Below are 20,380 nucleotides of genomic sequence, written 5' to 3' on the forward strand. Positions count from 1 at the left end.
TTTGGGTCCTAGGTAAACCCATTACAAAGTCCATTGACACACTCTCCCACAGTCTTGAGGGAATGGGTAAAGGTTGATAGAGACTGGCATTGGTACTTCTTCCTTTTGCCTTTTGGTAAATGGTGCAGGTGTCTACAAATTTCCTTACATCAACCTACAATTTGGGCCAAAAGTAGTGCCTTCTTGCCAATTCAAGTGTCTTGTCCAAACCAAAATGACCTGCCATAGCTCCACTATTCTTTTCCTTGATGATATTAGTCCCCATTGAGCATTTTGGTATGCACAATTGCCCGCCTTTGAAAATAAGTCCATCTTGGATCAAAAAATCAGAAAACTCCACATTATACCTTTTACCAAACTCAGTACATGCCTTGTAAATATCCTTCAAGTCCTCATTTGTAGCATACATGTCTTTCATTGCATCAATCCTAATTCTTTCTAATTGGATTTTAGATATGGTTAGCACTCTCCTACTCAGTGCATCATCCACTTTGTTAGCTACTCCCTTCTTGTGTTTTATGGAAAAGGTATAGGCTTGTAGGGATTCTACCTTCATATGCCTATGGCTTAACTTTTCTTGGCTATTAATGAAACTCAAGGCTTGGTTGTCAGTATAGACCACAAATTCCTTTGGTAGCAGATAGTGTCTCCATTTTTTTAATGCCTGATACATTTCTAGGTCATAAGAATAATATTTTCTCTTAGCCTCATTGAGTTTTTCACTAAATAATGCTATAGGTCTGCCTTCTTGGCTTATGACTACTCCTATATCCACATTACTAGCAACACATTCAATCTGAAACACTTTGTTAAAATCAAGTAATGCAAGTACCAGTTGTTGAGCTACCTTTTTCTTGAGAGTCTCAAATGCCTCATCTGCCTCCTTTGTCCAAGAAAACCTGCACTTTTGACCACCTTTTATGGTTTCCAACATTGGATCACATATTTGACTGAAACCTCTTATGAACTTTCTATAAAATGTGGCTAATCCATGGAAACTTCCAACTTCACCAATAGTCTTAAGAATAGGCCAAGAAATTATTGCATTTACCTTATCCTGATCCATCTTCAAGTGACCTTTGGAGATCACAAATCTTAGGTAGATGAGGTCTTCTTGCATGAACAAACACTTCTCTATATTGATCATCAATTCCTCTTCACTCAACCTTTTCAAAACCATGTCTAGATTCCTCAAGTGTTCTTCCTTTATCCTACTAAATACTAGGATGTCATCCAAATACACTATTACAAACTTCCCTATGAGTTCTTTCAAAACTTCATTCATGACTCTCATGAATGTACTTGGGGCATTAGACAAACCAAATGGCATAACCTTCCATTCATGCAACCCTTCATTTTTTTTTAAGGTTGTTTTCCACTCATCACCAGGCCTAATTCTAATTTTGTGGTATCCACTCTTTAAATCAATTTTAGAAAAATATTTTGCACCCCCCAAACAATCAAGCAAATCCTCTATCCTAGGCATTGGAAATATATACCTTATGGTGATCTTGTTGAGAGCTCTTGAGTCAGTACAAAGCCTCCATGTCCCATCCTTTTTGGGTGCCAAAATTGTCGGTACTGCACATGGGCTAAGACTCTTTCCAATCAGATCAGAGTCTAGCAACTCTTGAATCTGCCTTGCCATCTCCTCATTTTGCTATAGTGTGAGTTTGTATGTAGCCTTGTTAGGAAATGTAGCCTCGACGATCAAGTCAATACAGTGATTGATCTCTCTTATTGGTGGAAAACTCCTTGGTACTCCATCTGCAGCCATTCCTTGGTATCTGCCAATGATCTCCTTCACTTCTGGACTGAGATCCTTGTCCTTTCCTTCTGCCCTATCATCTATAGCAGGCTTCTCCTTTGAGGTTGGTATTGGAAGCAATGCAAAGCATATTTATTCTTCCATCTTTATCTCCTTGAGGAATGGTTTTCCCTCCATCATCATCACTTTGAACTCGGTTTCTTTTTGCTCTTCATTGTTTTCAGTCAGGGGTAGTAGCTCTATGACCTATCCATCTTTGTGATGGAATAGGTATTCCTAAACCCATCATGGTGTTATTTGAGGTCATACTGCCATGGTCTTCCAAACAAGAGGTGACAAGCATCCATGTTAACAACATCAAACAAAATCTTATCTTTATAAGCTCCTATCTGGAATTCTACTCATGACTCTTCTACAAGAGTTTGTTGCCCTTTTGTGAGCCAAGACACCTTATAGGGTTATGGATGGGTTATCCTCCTCAATTTCAACTTCTCTACCATTTCTATTGACACAAAATTCTCAGTAGACCCTGAGTCAACCAGAACTTCACATTCCTTTCCTCTTGATTGGCAAGCGGTGCGGAAGATAAAATTCCTCTAAGGTGGCTCCATAGGTGTTGGTACCTTCAAGAGGGTTCTTCTCAACATTAGTGCTTCTCTAGTCTTTAGATAACCATATGAATCAGGTTTACCACTACCTTGGTAATCTGATTCTTGGGTTAGATTGGCTCTCCTTTCTCCTTGGGAGCTAGACACCATCTTCTCTGGGCATCTACTGGCAATGTTTCCCTCTTGGTTGCAGTTAAAACATTTTATTGGTCCTGCTCCTCTTCCTGATGATCTTCCTCTAAACTTTGGCCTTCTACCTCTGAAGTTGCCTTTGTTGTTGTTGTCATTCATTGAGGAGTCTTGACTAATCTCTCCTTGCAATTCAAAATTTGATCCTCTTCCTCTGAAGTTTCTCATTCCTCTTGGTTGCTTACCCCTTCCTCTATTGTTTCACTCTTGTCTTCTTTTGAGCTTCTCCTCTACCTTTAATTCTAATTGATAGCATATATGAATAGTGCTAGGGCACAAGAGGTTCAACTCTTCTTTTATGTTCCACCTTAGGCCGTTTAGATACCTTGCCACTCTTTCACTTTCATCTTCAACCTTCTCAGACTTTATGCTCAATTTCTGAAATTCTTCAGTATAGGCACACACATCCATCTCTTTATGTCTGAGATTATGCCTTCTCTTGTGTAATTGGACTTCAAGGTCCTCTGGTAGATATACTCCCTTGATCTCTATAATCATCTTCTTCCAAGAGGTGATCATTCATCTTCCCTCTTTCACTATTTCTCCTGGAAAAAATTCCACCATTTTTGACTTGGCAATCTTCATCTTTTGGTTGTCAACAATGTCTTCACATTCAAAGAAGTTGTTTAATGACTCTATCCAGTCCATCACTCCATCGACATCCATCTTCCCACTGAAAATAAGAAGATTTGATTTCTAGTCCACGGTTCTCCTCTCCATAGACTTCAAGGCATTGACCAGGTACCTATGCTTTGCAAGAACTTCCTCTTATTCTTGCCCTTGTGGGTTCTCCTCTTCTTCTCCCACTTCCTCTGAGCCATCAGGTCCTCTCTCCAGCCTTCCTTCTAAGTTCTCAATCAATCTTCTAATCCGATCATTTTCTTCTCTGTTCTCTTGCACCATCTTGGAAAATTCCACATTTATCATCTTTAGAGGCATTCTTCTAGCCTCACCCTCTGATTCTTCTACTGACATGTACTATTCTTCTTCCCAAACGGATTCCTCCTTTGCTCTGATACCACAACTGATGCAGAGAGTCCCAGTGCCGGTATAGGATAGGCTCCCCTAATCCAAGAACACAACAAGGACCCTAGAAATCACACAACACTTTAGGGGCTAAGGAACATTAGTTTGACAAGTCCCACATCCCTTTCTTCTCTACAAAAGACTATCGGTACAAGATCTCTTTCATTTATTGATATAAGGTCTTTTACAATCAAAAATGGTTTAGCTCCTTCTCTAATGCAACAATGGATAATTAAGGTTTGATTTGAAGTCCCTTAGGTCAGGGAGACTGCCTACAATCATTGAGTTGAGGTTACCTCTACCATTTTGGGTAACTGTTGCGACAAGGCCTACAAAACCTAGTAGCCCTGCTAGACCAGTTTACTACACTTAACTCTTTGTTTCTCCAAAATACTAGACAAAAAATATCGGATTTGAGTACCCTTTTGGGAGTGAAAAAACATATCCTAAGAGTTTTTACCGGTGGGAAACACAATAATCCAAACCCTCCTTGGTTAGGAGACCAGTATAGCCCAATTAGGCCTATTTCATAAAGGAGTGTGTAGACACAAACCTTAACTTGCCAAAGCAACTCAAGGAATACTCTTAAGCCATTGAAAATACACCAATTCCTATATCTTAGGCCATGATCAGACCTTTAACCCCTGATGTGAGACATGTTTTCCTACACTTGTCGGTGGCCACATGGTGTTGCCCACCTTAATGCATCAAACCCTCACCTCCAATTGGTCCTAACCTACAAAAGGCCTTTCAAAACCTAAAATAAATTGGCCATACTTGCATCCCCTTAAAATCCATGAACTACCAATGAATGTTCAACAAGGTAAGGGCATTTCTTTGCAAAACCCTAGACAAAATTGTCAAGTCTAGACTACTTCCAGAAATTTGCTCATTTCTTCCTTATCTGGGTGAATTAGGATCTCAGACTTATTGCATCTGAAAGGTGATTGGCCACTCTAACACATCCTATTGGTTTTCTATTTCAAAAATGATCGTACAGTATGGTACACCATGTAGAATAACAGAATTACAGGAAATTCTCAGAAATATATTACTTCAATGATGCCAATGTTTACAAAGTCATTCTCCCCTTATTCTCCTCCTCAATGATGACTGGGGATGAAATTTTATACCTTCCTCAATGGTTATCAACCACCTTTTGAACCAAGGTGACCATTGGAAATAATTTTCTATTTGCAACCAAAAATTATCATTAAAAGTTGTCAACAAAGTTGTCAAGTTTGAGCAACTTTTGACATATGTTAAGTCCGACTACCTAGAGGTGCTTCAACATGTCCTAAATATTTCTAATACATCTCCAACACATAAAAACCTAGAAAAATAATCAACCAAATACCCCTAGGCCATATGCCCATGGTGGCTTATCAATTTTCCAAATCCATGTCATTGGGTAACAAGGTGGGGTGTATTACAAACAAATCAAACACCAAACAAACAAGACTACCCTATTACATAGATTGAATGGTCACATTCTCATGTGTGTCCTTTAGCCTTTATTTCTCTTATTATTTTAGTCATGAGGTTCATGAGGTGCGCCTGCACCATTCCTACTACACACTCTAGGCTTAAGTTGATACCCTTGTTAGTTAGCGTCTTGACTTGAGTCGTTTGTCAACATCATGTGGTATTTCGTTCGACCCTATGTTGGGTTGCCTTGTAGGTTTGTGATTATTTATTTAATTAACAATTAATTGATTTGTATACTTTATTAAGTATTAAAATAAATTAATGGATGACATTAATATTAAATATTAATGTGTGATTATTATTATTGGGGAATTACTATTCATTGATGTTTATTTTATGGATTAGTATTGTATTGGTGCTTTTATATTATTATTATTTTATGATTTAATGTTTATTTGAATATTTATTATTTGACCCTTTGATTTATTGGATTTAGTATTTATTATTTATTTATTTATTGTTGTGTTATTTATTGTTTATTTAATTATTTATTATTTTAATAATTTATTGTTTATTTATTTATTGATTATTTATTGATTGATTGATGGATTACTTATTTGTTAATATCTATTTACTTACCCTTGTTATGATTCCCCATTTTGGTCGTTCTGACTATGAAGATATTATTATTTAATTGTTTGTTTATTTATTTATATTATTTAATGGTTTAACATTTATTGGGCATTTGATTTATTTATTATATTTATTAGCCCTTTCTATTTTATTTATTGGTTAATGGGTTTATTTATTATTAATTTTTTTTTTTTTATCCATTCGTTTATTTATTATTTACACTATCTACCCTCTTTTATTATTGGCTATGAGATTTGGAGATTTAAATAATATTATTTTATAATATTCTACCTTGAATTTTTGTATGGTTGGTAGGAAATATTATATTTTTAATTATTTTTTATTGGCTACATTTGAGCCATAAATTTTGATTAGAGCTTTCTGAGAATTCTCAAGGGTTCTTTTTGTTGGAAATTTTTTTGATATTGTCTAAGGATTTATTGATTTAAATTTGGAATTAGATTTGGCTTGGAGCTTGCTTTGATTTGGATTTTTGTTGGATTCTCGATTGCACTTCTCCAAATTCTTTTGTCCATAACATCTTTTTCACCAGGTTGGAGATTTCATCCTTTGTATATTTGATTTCAAAAAATAATGTATTCATCGTGTCTACAAATAAGAGTATGGTTTAGTTGTGTCATTAAATATTAGACTTGGGATTGCCATGTTTCCATAATTTAAATTTTAACAAAGAGTTTTGATGTTTGTCGTGAATGATTTTCATTTCTATCTCCTTATGTGTTTACATGAGGATATATGTATGGTGGTTTCGATATATTTCATAGTTTCAATTTAGTATTTAATCTTTTCGAAGTGGTGTGCCCTTATCAATATGTGTCGGCGATGTTTTCATGCAATTGCTGAATTTTTGAGCCTTGTCATAAATTTAATTTTTATTTTTGTTCTATATATGCGACAAGAGATTTTGTGTGCACGATAAGAGGTTCTATATGTGCAATAGGAGGTTTTGTGTGTGCTATAGGAGTTTATGTATGTGTGATAGGAGATTCTGTATGTGCGACAAGAGAAGCTATGTGCACTAAAAGAGGTTTTGTATGTACGACAGGAGGTTCTATATGTGTGACAGGAGGTTTTGTGTGCGCTATAGGAGGTTCTCTATGTGCGACAAGAGGTTTTGTATGTACGACAAGAGGTTCTATATATGCTATAGAAAGTTTGTATGAGCTACAAGAAGTTAGATATGAGTTGTTAAGCTTGTGTATGTGCTAGTCTGTTGTCTTTTCATTTCCTTGGTCTTTTTAGCTTCCCAAGAAGATTTTATGAATTTGTGTTTTACTTTAGAGATTGTTTTCAAAATTCTTTGTTATTCTAGATTTGTATTTATGATCAATGTGGTTTATCATTTTTTTGTGATTAAGCAAGATGTATTTGTCTTGGTTGTGTATTGTGCATTTATATGGTTCTAGCAAGAAGATATTTCCTTGCTGAGGATGTTTGTATTAATTGTTTCTTGAGCAAGAGAGATCACGTCTTTCTCATGTTTATAGATTTTATATGAGGCTCTTGGTTCTTATATACTTTGGATTTATGGCATTTTGGCCATTGTTTCGGATATGTATATGTATATGTATATGGAGATGTTATTATTATGTGGAATTGATTGAGTCTCTATGTTGTTGTTATTATACATTATTGCTTACCCTAAGGTCTTGGAACATGCTTAGGGAGATTGGCTGTCTTGAGTTAGTTGGGGTCACATGAGAATAGGCCACCAAGATATTCCTTCTAAGGATGCTTGTGGGTCTAGACTTATAGGATCTCATTGAAAATTTTCTTGTTTAATCAACTGATATCCTTAATAATTATTTAGATGGGTCGGATATTTAGGATTCATCTAAATAAGATAATAATTTGGTTTCTGGTGCCCCATCTCATATCCCTTGAGGAGAAACTTAGGATGAGCTTGGGAAGTCCAGAGAGATGGCAAACCAAACTCCCTTGATTCTCACATAGGTGGAGATTGTTTTGCATGTCTATCAGGGGTGTGGATCTCCTTTCTTTTTCAAGGTAGCATGCGATGACTCTCTTCCCTACATGTGTCCTTATTCCTTATGCCATGATTGTTGATTAGCCTCTAGGATTTTTATACTTCAATTTAGCATTGTGATGTGAATTAGATTATTGTATAAGTGGTTTCTTGCAATTATGGTTATTGTTGTGTCTATTTCCTTTGGTTGTTAGGTGTTAGCATAGGTCTAGAGTTTGTGTGGGACCTTGTGTCATCACCTAGCATGAGGGGTGGTTCCTTATTTGCTCCACATGGCTGGGTAGTTTCATGCCTTCTTATATTGGTATGTTCCTCATTGGATGCTCTTGTGTGTGGTTGTGGATTCTTTATCCCTTTAGTTTATGGATGGATTCATGGAGAAGATTGTTGTATACCTTAAAGAATGTAATACAATATTGAAATATGATTCATGTGACATTTATAATAGTACGATAGGAAATTACGAATCATGATATAGTTGTATTTCTAGATTGGAAAACTGAGTATCTTGATATAAGTAGATCTTGTACTCATGTAATAAGGAAATAATGTAGTAGGTTGTGATCACGACTCTTCTAATAGAATATAGTGTTGTAATCCCTACTAACCCTATGTTGTATCTTGGTTATTCAATATATATGTGTTTAGGGATTAAGGTTCATGGATGAATAATAATGCTACTTGGATTAGAAATATGTGTACCTTATGTGATTGAATTGGAAATTATGCTTAAAACTTGTGTGGAATCTTCTTTTAGAAAATAAGAAATGTTTATACTTTAGATCAATATTTGGATGTGTATGGATAATCAATGTTTAAGTGATCATGTAATAGATGTAAGATGATATTGCAATCTTCTAAGACATGAATGAATTAGAAAGGTTATTTTTACAATTAATGGTTATAAATCTTGATGCTAAACAAAGTTATTCCCTTAATGCTCTTATTTTAATGGATGTTTAATGGAGCAAAAGTGAGCATGCAAAGCGAAGAACTATGTTCCCTTGACAAGCAATTTCACAACATACATTTAGATATCTCCAACTAGTCAAACTGGTAGAGATATCTAGCTAGACAAATTGAAATAGCAGACACAGAGAGTATTTGGTCTAAGTCTGGGCATCTCGGTGAAGGACAACAACACAGTACATGAACGTCTACATGACACATTGTAGTCTTGTATGGATCGCAAACAGAAAAGACTTAGAAACATGAAAAATCATCTTTGTATTCTTTAGATAACCCACAAAACCGAGAACTTAGAATCGTGACAATGAATAGAATATAATAAATAGAAATAGAAATAAACATGAATGAAATAAATAAAGAAAGAAAAAACTCTTGTGCATTCAAACACCTATAAAAAACCTCCACACATGAAGAAGAGGAAAAATGTTGGGGGTTGTGTTTAGAGGCTTGCCTCAGTCAAACCCCTATTTTGTTGTATTCACATCCACAAAAAACCTAGATAGATAGATAGATAGATAAAAAGATAGATAGCTAGAATGATAAAATGATCAAATAGATTGGGGATATGATAAATCCCAAGATTCTCAAAGATGAGATAGATAGAATGATAGAAAGATATTACCAAAGAGGCTTGAGAAAGCCAAGAGATTTGAAAAATATTATTGTCAGAGATTGAGAGTGTTGTAGCAAACTGGAGATTGTTGTAGAAAGAATAAGAACAATAGAAAGTTGTGAGATCCAAGAGAAATAGAGAGATTGTATATTGGGGAAACAAGAGAGATTGTAAGAGGAGAAAAGATAAATTTAAAATGAGAGAATAGGAGGGAAAGAAGAGGTTGGCGAGCCATTTAGAAGATTTTGAGCCATTTCCACCAACCAAGATTGATGACAAGTGTCAAAATGCATAGAAATGACATTTGAATGTTGAGATATCGTGATACAAATGTGTGGTGCATGGACGTCCATGCGGTGCACTAGTGTATAGACAAATAACGCTAAAAAATGATAAGTGGCAAGAGAAACACATAGCTAACATGAAGTAGAAGCTGGAGGATGGCTATTGAATAGTGCCTTTAGAATTAATACAGGGAAAAGGTTGATGCAAGGGGTAAAATGAGCCTACTCAAATGCTAGGGGAATGGACACTAAAGTGCCTACAAAAGTGTAGGTGGATTGCAAAGAGGTATGCAATTTTTCAACTCTACATTTTTCCCCTAGTTGGCGGGCTTATGATAAACATAAATATACATGCTAAAGGAAATCTATTGAACATAAAATAACATCATGATGCCAAAAGGATAATATAGAGGAAGCAAAAAAATATTTGAGCCAAGGAATCATGACCCCAAGCTAAAGACCTACAAAACGAATGCATTAGATAGAAAAATTTGCACAAGACAAGGCTAGAAAGTGAAAATTGCCAAGATAGTGGGGTTAGATCAGGATAAACATAGATACATAGATAAGAACATGAATAGCACATACATGAATCCACATAATAAGGAAAACTAAAATTTTTGAGTCAACAAAGTGAAAGAGGCCTCTATATAAAAGGTTGTCTCAGTAGTAAGCATCATCCCCAAAACGAAAGAATCCACACATAGAGGAATTCTAAAAAGGAGAGAAGAATGTAAGGATCAATTGCCTCAAGGAAGAATGCACCCAAAAGTCAGAGAAGTAATTGATGTCAAAGAGATAGTACATGACCCAAACAATAGCTTTATCTGTAGCTAGCAATCATATAGATGGTAATGATTTAAAAAGATAGATCACAATCTAGCAAGTTGTGTTATGCAAGGTGATCAAAGATTAGTAGCACGAACCTCGATATGAAGGAAATAAACTACTAATAGAGATAAATAGATGATATATAGGACCAACCTTGCTATGGAGGGAGGCCACTATAAATAAGATCAATTTCTATAAGAGCCACAAAGGGAAAAAACAAATACTCGCCACATTGGGAGACAAAAAGATAGTCACTGCAACGGGTGAGAAAGAAATATGATAATAATAGAATGTGTAAAAGAATAGGATAGAGGTGAAACTCAATATCACTTTTTGTGAAAAGAAGAAGAAGGTGCATCGATAGATAAAGAATTAATGACACCTAATTGATGAAGTTATTGTATCTTGTTTATCAAGACCTTATATTCACTTGTGGAATGGCCAAGCACTTGATGATTGGCATAGAAAGAATGTTTTTCTTTATCATCCTTGTGAAACTTATGTGTAGGAGGTCGAAGAGAAATAAAATAGTCTGTAAGAAGCTACAACAAAAGCTCTTGATCAAATTAAGGATGACAAGCAAGAAACAACCCTTTCTCTTGGGGAGAAGAATTTGATTGTTCACAAGAAGAAGACATAGGAATATTAGAGAATGAAGGTGATGAAGATAAAGGAGAAGCTTTGTAACCTAAACCCACTGTAAAAGAGTGTAATTTCAATTCCAAAGGGACCTTAACTCCTTGACCCATGCATCCAAGATGATTTCCTTTGTATCGATACTTAGAAGTAATAGTGAACCTTGAACCATAACATGATTGCAACTCCTCTAAAGGGGGAGGATCACCTTTAATGGTGTACCCAATGGTGTTCACATGATCTTATGATACAATAGAATAATTATCTTTGATAGCAAGTGTGAATGATACTTTTGGAAAGTTAATGTGGATAGGGTTGACTTTATATTATGTAATGAAGGAGCTTGTAAATTCTAAGGAGCCCAAATCATCACCAAGAAATGCATTTGATTGAGAAGAAGATTATTTTGAAGGAGATGGAGTAGCAGTAGACTTAGGACTTTCTACTTTAGGAGGATCTTCTTTGCAGAACACCTTCTAATGGGTTTCATCTTTAGGAGGCTCCATGTGAATAGTTGTCAACATATTAGAAGATAAATAAGGAATATAGTTCTTAAAAGTAAGTGTAACCTAGGCATGACCAAGTAGTGCAATTTGACAAAAATGTATAGCTTCAAGATCAATGTAACTACCTAATTGCTAGCAAAAAAATTAATAGAACCATAAAGGGTAGAACTAACCACTCCTAAAGCATGAATCCAAGGTCTACCCAAAAGAAGATTATATGATAAAGGCCCTGGCATAACATGCACCAAGGTTAGAAAAGTAACTGGTCCAATATTTATAGACAAAGTAATAGTGCCCACAGTGGTTTTACTGGTATTATCAAAACCACAAATGAACATAGAAGATGTTAAAAGAGACTTAGAATCCACTTTGATTTTGGGAAATAGATCTGTACTACAAACATTGACTGGTGAACCAGTATCAATGAGAGCTATTTAGTGCCAACACCATTAACATAAATGATTATCATTAATGGATCTGCTTGATTTCTTACTTCTAGAGGTGATAGTTCATGTGAATAGAATGTAATATTCAACAAATCCACATTAATATGACCCATCAACCCATTTACATTGGAAGGCAATGAGATATTTTGAAGAGCTTTCTCTAGTATACCTTGATAAACTAGAGTGGTCTGAAACAAATCCCAAAGTGAGATCTTAGCAGGAGTAACACGAAGTTGGTCAATAAGATCATAATCACTAGATTTATTGACTAAAGGCTTAGGTGCTTGAGGAAGATTTGGTTGAAAAGGTGGTAAAGAAGTATTCAATAGATCAACATGTTTCTTATTTCTACGAGTGTTATAAGTGTGGGCTACCATTCTATGAGAAGGAGCCTTAGACAGTTTGTATCTTGTAAAAAGATTTAATGAGTCACTTTTAAAATGAACACCATGAATAGAAATTACCTTCTTTGGAGAAGGACTAGTTGCAATCACACAAATGATTGATCTCTTAGATCTGCTAGGAGCATAAAATATGTAACAATAACATTTACAAACTCAGTGCAACTTGTAGAAGAATGAGTTGAAGGAACTTTCTTGACATCGACCTATGGGAGATCAGAGGTGAGATGAAATTCATTAGTGGAGAGAGTGCATTAGAATGAAGAGAAGGTAGAGTAACATTAAGAAAGGTATCAGTGATTTCATCCTCTTGCAACAAAATAAATTTTGAGATAGAAGAATTTTTACAAGAGGGATCAAAGACATTGAGTGACATAGGCACAACCAAGTCACCATAGCATGCATGAAAAGGAACATCATTAGTACTTTGAATAAAATTGGAAATAGAACTAATAAAAGAAGACAACAAATGCATTTTTAAAATAGTAAACTAGATTAAAGAAGAAATGCATAAATGATTCAATCGAAGGATGACATATCATTTAAAAATTGATGACATGGAATGGAGTTCGGGGTAGCACCCAAACAATGTTTTCGGGAAGAAGGGGAAAGATTAGAATTATACTTTTCTTTATTTAGGGGGGGCGATATTCAATAACAAAAGGAATGATAAAGAATGCTTTTGAAAATAATACATAAGAAGTTTTCATGTCGAGTTCACCAAAATGTAATGGTGCAAAAGTGACCCTACAAAGGGAAGAATTATGTTCCCTTGAGAGCTAATTTCACAGCATACATTCAAATATCTCCAACTAGTGAAACTGGTGGACATATCTAGTTAGAGAAATCGAAAGAGAAAACATAGAGAGTATTTGGTCTAAGTCTGGGAATCTTGGTCAAGGAAACCAGTGCGACACATGGACATCTGCGCGGTGCACTGTAGTCTTGTACGAACCATGAACATAAATGACTTAGAAATGTAAAAACTCAACTTTGTGTTCTTTAGATAACCTACAAAACCCATAAGTTAGAAATGTGACAACAAAATATAAATATAAATATAAATGAAATAAATAAAGAAAAAGAAAACATTCATGTGATCGAATGCCTCTAATAAACCTGCACATATGAAGAAGAGGAAAAATGTTGGGGGTTATGTTTAGAGGCCTGCCTTAGTTAGGCCCCTGTTTTGGTGTTTCCACCTCCACGGACAACCTAGATAGATAGATAGATAAAAAGATAGATAGCTAGAATGATAAAATGATCAAATGGATAGGGGATGTGATAAATCCCAAGATGCACAAAGATGAGATAGATATAATGATAGAAAGATATTATCAAAGAGGATTGAGAAAGCCAAGAGAGTTGCAAAAAGATTATTGTGAGAGATTGAGAGTGCTATAGCAAACTAGGGACTGTTGTAGCAAGAGTAAGAATAAGAGAAAGTTGTGAGATCAAAGGGAACTAGAGAGATTGTATATTAGAAGAACTAGAGAGATTGTAAGAAGAGAAAAGATGAATTTAAAATAAGAGAATAGGAGGGAAAGAAGAGGTCGATGACCTATTTAGAAGATTCTGAGCCATTTCCACTGACCAAGATAGGTGACAAGTGTCGAAATGCATAGAACATAAATTTGAACATTAGGATGTCATTGGATAAATGTGTGGCAGGTGGACATTCATGTGGTGTGATAGTGTGTAGAGAAATCATGCTAAAAAATGACAATTGGCAAGAGAAACATGTGGCTAACATGAAACAAAAGTTGAAGGATGTCTATTGAAAGGTGTCTTGAGCATTTTGATAGGAAAAAGGCTTATGTAGGGGCTAAAATGAGCCTACTAAAATGCTATGGGAATGGACACTAAAGTGGCTACAAAAGTATAGGTGGAATTGGAAAGGGGTATGCAATTTTGGACTCTACAAGATATAATCATATAAGTTTATGTGTGGAATTGTCGGGCTATTTATGTTGTAAATAGTATATATATGTCGTAAGTGAAGTTAGTAATGGATTAATAATGAGATAATAATGGAGAAGTGCATTATATAAATAAGAGGAAAAAAATATTGAGAATTGGTGCTTTTAAAATGAATCTAAGGGGGAATAAATAGTAAGTGGATTATAGAGAAATGTATTCATGATATCTTAATTAAATGAACAATTCCTTAAGCTTAGGAAAAAGAAAATTTTAGGAATCAATGCCAGAGTTAATGAGGTTAATTGGATGTGATATTTTTGTATAAAGTTAGTTATGTTCATGTGGTTAGAGTTATGTTAAGTAGTGGCGTTGAGATACCCTAGGGAATGTTAGATGATGAATATTTTATTTATTTCCGCTTGCATATTACATTCTTGTGATCATGCTTTAGGTAGGTTATGTGCATGGTTAGAAAATGTTTAAGTAGATGTAAATGATTATTGAGTTATATGTGTTTTATTGGTTTATTGTTCTAAAAAAAATTATCTCTATTTGGTAGTTAGTTGGTTACTTTTTCTAGGGTATTATGTGTTAGATAGTTCAAATAAATGGAAGACAAGTGAGACGGGGGGGGTCAATCAGTTGTCACATATTAACGGAACCATTAGCAATTAAAAATTTAATACCAGAACCCAAAAAATTAATACCAGAATAGAAGTTAAACCAATTAAGAATAAATAACAATCATAGAATAAATACCATCCACGTGACACCAAGAGTTTTACATGGAAAACCCACTAAAGGAAAAAACCATGGTGGGAAGCCTACCCATAGTTAGATAATACTTCTGCAGTAAGTATGTGAATTACAATTAAGGGGCCTACACTTGCAGGAAGGCCAACACACTAGAGCACTCTGCTCATCACAAAAGGAGTCTCACTGACTACATAGAAATCCATACTACAATCCGGAGAAGTGTTGAACTACAAAAGACAGCATCTCCTATGCTTGAGTACAGTTCTGGTTAAGCTCAATACCAAAGGACTAAATAATCTTACATAAACCCAATTTGATCTCCATTGATAGACCAAATCCTCTTCCTAATATTACATTATTCGCACATTACATATCCATTTCTCATTCAATATGTCTCATACCATGATGATCTACAATGAGATCTTACATTATATATACAAATCCTCGACCATAAATAATTAGGTCGACCAACAGACAATAAACCAATTACATAATTACAAAAAGTGTTGGCCTTAGAATAAACAAATAATATCCAACATATAAGACATCTCAGAAATACATCGAGAGATCCAATCCACATGCTTCATTAAACCTATCCATTACCTATACCAATTGGGAACCAGTATAGGTCCACACGCTATAGAAATGATCTCCATCTGCCAAGTCTCGAACATGATCACCAATAGCATCCAGAAACTCCACCAAAAGCTGCACCAACACCACTTATGCAATTCATCAAAGATCATCAAAATCTCTACCGGTGAAACCCTCATCGGAACTAGAAACCAGGCTTCTAAGAAAACAAGATAGCATATGATCACTAGAGAAAAACCAACTAATTGAATATGAGCATGAATATCATGAATAAGATAATTTCATAACCAAACTATACCGGATCATGTCAGATCCAAATCAACCAGAAACCACTCAATCTACCAGGACTAGAAGGGTATCATTAAGCATCCAAATAGCTAGTGTTGGCATCAATGACAAAACATTAAAGTAACACATAATCAATTCCTCCAAATGGCCAACAATCTCCCCCTTTGGCATTGATGGCAACACTAGATGTGAAAAATATCTAAGTACCAAGAAATGTCAAACAAGTCTCCCCCAATGGAAGACAACCAACAATTTCCTACTCACAGAGGTAGCAATGAGGCTCTGAAACAAAGACCAAACTCCCCCTATGAATGATATCTCTGTAAATCTCTGAATTATACATATATCTATCCCTTTATCTTTATCGCTCCCCTTTTATTTTTCTTATTAATATCTCTCCCCATTTTATTTTTTATTTTTCACATCAATATCTCTCCCCCTTTGACATCAATGCCAAAAATCTAACAAAAATATCTAAGCAAAAACATAAACCTCTGAATCACAAAGCTAACTACTCCCCTTGAGTAGTAGCATCCCCACATCAGTGCGAGAATGAATAGGATCTCTGATAATGCATACCATATCGATGCCAAACCACATCAATCAAGTCTCTAATGGAGGGGCAAAAACTCCCAATTTGTCTCTCAGGTACTCAAATGATTCCTTGGGTAAAGGTTTAGTGAAAATATTTACAATCTTCTCTTTAGTGTTCACATAAACCAGTCTAACTTCATTTGCTTCTACCTTTTCCTTCAAAAAGTTATATTTGATAGATTTGTGCTTTGTCTTAGAATGAAATACTGGATTCTTTGATATATCCATAGCAGCAGAGTTATCACTGTGAATAACTACCAGTGCATCACAATCCACCTTTATATCCTTCAACATTTGCTTCATCCATAGAACTTGTGTACAATTAGTAGCAACAACAACATACTCAACTTCAACAATAGATAAAGAAGTACATGATTATTGCTTACTAATCCATGAAACCAACTTCTTTCCAAGAAATAAAGCTCCACTGGAATTACTTTTCTAGTCATCAACATCTCCAGCCCAATCAGCATCTGTATATGCACATTAAGTAAAGTTATCATCCTTAGGGTACCACAAACCATATTCTTATGTACCTTGCAATTATCTAAAAATCCTTTTCACCGCACTCTCATGATTCTCTCTAGGATCACTCTGAAATATTGAAACAATACAAACAACATTCATAATGTCAGGCCTAGTCCGAGTCAAATAAAGCACACCTCCAATCATGGATTTGTATCTTGTAGGATTTGCCGGTGCAGAAACATATTTTCTTGTTAATTTCTCACTTGTAACCACAGGAGTACTTATCGGTTTAGAATCTCCCATACCAAATTTATTCAACAATTCCCTAGCATATTAGTTTGATAGATAAAATACCTTTGTCAGTCTAAGTAATTTGCAAACCTAAGAAAAATTTCATCTCACCAATCATAGACATCTCAAATTATTTCTCCATATTCTTAGAAAATTCCATGCATAACTTATCTTCACCTCCAAAAATAATGTCATCAACAAATGCCTCAATAATCAATATATCATCATCAGTGATCTTATAATATAAATTATTGTCAACACTACCTTTAGTAAAACCAAGCTTCAAAAGATATTTATCTAACCAAACATACCAAGTTCTAAATGCTTGTTTCAATCAATATAAAGTTTTCCTTAACCCGCAAACTATGTTTGTATCGTCTGATAGTGTAAAACCATCATGTTACTCAATATAAACTTCCTCATCAAGATCCCCATTGAAAAATGGACATTTAACATCCATATAATAAACCTTGTAGTTTTTATAAGCAGCATAGGTAAGAAATAGTCTTATAGCTTGAATCCTAGCTACAAGTGCAAAAGTCTCACCATAATCAATTCCTTCATTCTAAGAATATCCTTTACAAACCAATCTAGCCTTATTTCTTATAACTTGACCATCCTCATTCAATTTATTCGTAGACACCCATTTAGTTTGAATAAAATTCTTATTTTTAGGTTGGGGAACCAAAGTCCATGTGTTATTTATCTCAATTTGATCTAGTTATTCTTCCATAGCTTTCAACCAATATTCATCTTTGCATGCCTCAATTATTGATACTAGCTCAACTTGTGCATTAAGCATACCTCATTGCTTTCCAGTCTTCTTCTTGTCATCACTCCATTGCTCTTATCCCTAATTATCTAATCTTCTGAATGATTCAATCTCATATACCTAGGAGTCCTCTAACTCTCTATCCCTCTTCACTGATCTTCAATCACTATATAACTCTCTGATACTATCAGAGTAATTGGTTCAACACTCTGTTATAGTAAAGGTTCTACTGGTTCAGATATAATCATTTCCACTATCGATTCCTTCTCATAAACTTTGATTTGACTTCTATTCAGCTCATCCACTTTGACATTAGCACTCTCCACAATTCTCTGTAATCTCTTGTTATAACATCTAAATGCCTTGTTTGCATTAGAATAACCAATAATTATTCCTTCATCACATCTAGGATCAAATTTCCCAATAGTATCATCTCTCTTGATATAAAATTTACTACCAAATATTCTGAAATACTTAATTGTAGGTGTATTGCCAAACCATAATTCATAAGGTCTCTTACCAGTTTCTCCTTTGTTATGTACTGTGTTGAATGTATAAACCATTGTGCTTATTGCTTCTCTCTCGTAGATATTAGGTAGACTATCTTCCATCATCATTGTTCTAGTAGCATCCAAGATAGTTTTGTTCTTCCTTTCCACAACTCCATTTTGCTAAGGTGTTCGGGGAGCAAAAAATTGTCTTCTTATACCACGCTTCTCACAAAAGTTATTAAACTCACCGGATGTGAATTCCATATCATGATCTAACCTCAAACATTTAATCTTCAATCCTGTCTTAGTTTCCACTTTAGCCTTAAAGATTTTAAACTTTTCAAATGCCTCATATTTTTGCTTCAGAGAAGTAACCCACATCATTCTAGAATAATCATCAATGATTAGCATGAAATATCTATCACCTTGAAAACTTTTAACTCTAGCGGGGCCACACAAATCAGTATGAATAAGATCAAGAATATCATTAGATTTATCTTGTATACTCCTAAAAGAGGTAATGACCTGTTTCCCCATTTGAAATTCTTTACATACCGGATTATAGGGTTTCATAATCTTAGGTATATCCCTAACTACCCTAGTTGAACTGATTTTCACAATGCAATCAAAATTACATGACACGGACTTTTATTCCATAGCCAACTCTCATCAATCTGTGTAATCAAACAAGTCTTCTCATCAGAGTTCAAATGAAATATGTTACCTTTTGTCTATGTACCGATTGCAATATCTAATCCAGATCTATTAATGATTTTGCATTTTCCATCCTTGAACTGTAATTGAAATCCCTTATCCACTAATTGTCCTACACTCAAAAGATTATGCCTTAAACCTTAAACATAATAAACATTGTTATTATTGTTATTATCATCCAATGATATAGTTCCTTTTCCTTTGATCATGCATGCTTTTTCATCTCCAAATCTAACTAGACCACCATCAAATTCTTGCAAAGATAGAAACTTCCCTTTATCTCCAGTCATATGATGTGAAAAACTGTTGTCAATTACCCATTCATCCTTGTCTTCAATTTTAGCAACAAGTGCCTTCTTTTCAAGTACATTCTCTTCCAGTGTTGGATCATCTTCCTTGATAGCTAGGAACACCCATTCCTTCCCATTGCCAGAACCACTAGCAGAGTCTTTTGTCGATTCATCATCAGAATCAGTAATGCATTCCTCATCTTCTATGTAGCATGATTTGTCTCTATTTTTCTTGTACTTATACTTGTTCTGATATCTAAGGTTAGGATTAAAAGATATTTTAACTCTTTCTTCAAATCTTGAATTCCTTTAAGGATATCTAGATGTAAAATGACCAATCTTATTACATGCAAAACATTTAAAAGGTGATTTTCCTTCATACTTACTTCCTACTGGTCCTTTAGGTATTCTTCTAGCAAATAGTGCTTCAAGTTTTTCAAACTCATCATCTTCTCTCTTCATATCTTCCCATTCCTTTGCATATAAAGCTTTCCAATCTTGCTTACTGGTTGCAGATGTAGATACATGAAAAGCAAGTCCAGTCTTCATAGCTCCAGAGGGTCCAAATTATTCAATCTCAAAAGCAAATATTTTCCCAACTAAGGTATCTCTATTCATAGATGTATTACCCATTGTTCTCAACTCATTAATAGAAATAGCCTTCATTTTGTAACCTAGTGGTAGGACTCTCAAAAATTTAGAAACAATTTCCTCTTCGCTCAGAGTTCCACCACAATATTGAATTCCCATAACAATCCCATTTACCCTTTCCATGAATGCAGTAATCCTTTCATCCTCTTCCATCTTCAAGTTTTCATATCTCACCCGATAAGCACCGAGTTTAGCAATATTCACT

Source organism: Cryptomeria japonica, chromosome 7 (assembly GCF_030272615.1).
Source record: "Cryptomeria japonica chromosome 7, Sugi_1.0, whole genome shotgun sequence".
In the NCBI taxonomy this organism is placed as follows: Eukaryota; Viridiplantae; Streptophyta; class Pinopsida; order Cupressales; family Cupressaceae; genus Cryptomeria; species Cryptomeria japonica.